At 36.2% G+C, this 1,225-nt stretch overlaps 1 pseudogene; it reads left to right on the top strand.

Annotated features, from left to right (window-relative positions):
• The first annotated feature begins 887 nt into the window (after nucleotides 1-887).
• Nucleotides 888-1,009, top strand: LOC132684524 (U4 spliceosomal RNA; annotated as a pseudogene).
• The last annotated feature ends 216 nt before the right edge of the window (nucleotides 1,010-1,225 follow it).

Below are 1,225 nucleotides of genomic sequence, written 5' to 3'. Positions count from 1 at the left end.
ACTGGCTTATATGTCTGTTTGTATACCAGCACTAGGCTGTTTGGATTGCTGTAGAATTGTATTATTTTGAAATCAGGAAGTGTGATACCTCCAGCTTTGTTCTTCTTGTTTAAGGTCACTTTGACTACTCGGGGTTTTGCTAAGGATTACACTGAATCTTTTCATTACTTTGAGTAGTATGGCCATGCTAACAATATTAATCCTGCCAATCCATGAACACAGGATGTTTTTCCGTTCACCTGTGTCTTCTCTGGTTTCCTTCGTCAATGTTTTATAATCTTTACAGTGCAAGCCTTACATCTCTTTGGTTAAGTTTGTTCCGAAGTATTTCATTATTTTGTCGCTGTTTTGAATGGGATTGCTTTCTCAATTCCATTTTTTGGATAGTTCATTGTCTGTTTAAGGAAACATAATTGACTTATGTCTTGACTTCGTATCCTGCAATGTTACTGAATTTATTAGTTCTAACAGATTTTTGTTGAGTCTTTAGGGTTTTCCACATATATGATCATACTTTCTGCAACCAGATAATTTTGCTTCCTTTCTGATTTGAATGCATTTTATTTCGTTTTCTTGTTTAAGTGCTCTGGCTCGGCCTGCCAGCAATATTTTGCAAAGAAGTGGTGGGGTGAGTATCCATGCCTGTATCAGACCTTAGAGTCGAAGCCTACACTTTGTCCCCATTGATTATAAAGTAAGTTGTGGGCTTTTCATAGATTGCCTTTATTGTACTGAGATAAGATCCCTCTATACCTACTTTGTGGAGCCGTTATTGATTTTTAAAAGCATATATTTTGTTGATTCCCAGTAAACGTTAACAAACTATGTATTAGATGGAAAGCATACAAAATTGCCAAAAGGAGACCTTGTTAAAAACCAAAAATGGCAGCTTTGCGCAGTGGCAGTATCGTAGCCAATGAGGTTTATCCGAGGCGCGATTATTGCTAATTGAAAAACCAAAAATGGCAATTTCATACAGTTCAAGGTAATACTTTTGTATATCAATAGGTCTATCAAATCACTCCCTAACCCTCCCCCACCAAATGCCAACAAATCAATACAAATCCTCAGTTAATTAACAACTTGCTTCCCCTAATCTTAAAATAAGGTATTTCTGATCCTATAGTGGTAAGAACCCCAAACCACAAAAATTCCTGCTGGGATTCAAGTTGGATAGCATCTATTTATACATTTAATTCAAGGATAATGGACATGCTTATATAAT

This window comes from Panthera onca, chromosome C2, assembly GCF_046562875.1.
Source record: "Panthera onca isolate mPanOnc1 chromosome C2, mPanOnc1 haplotype 2, whole genome shotgun sequence".
NCBI classification, from domain to species: domain Eukaryota; kingdom Metazoa; phylum Chordata; class Mammalia; order Carnivora; family Felidae; genus Panthera; species Panthera onca.
Note: the sequence above shows the minus strand (reverse complement) of the source record. Positions and strands in the feature narration are given on the sequence as shown.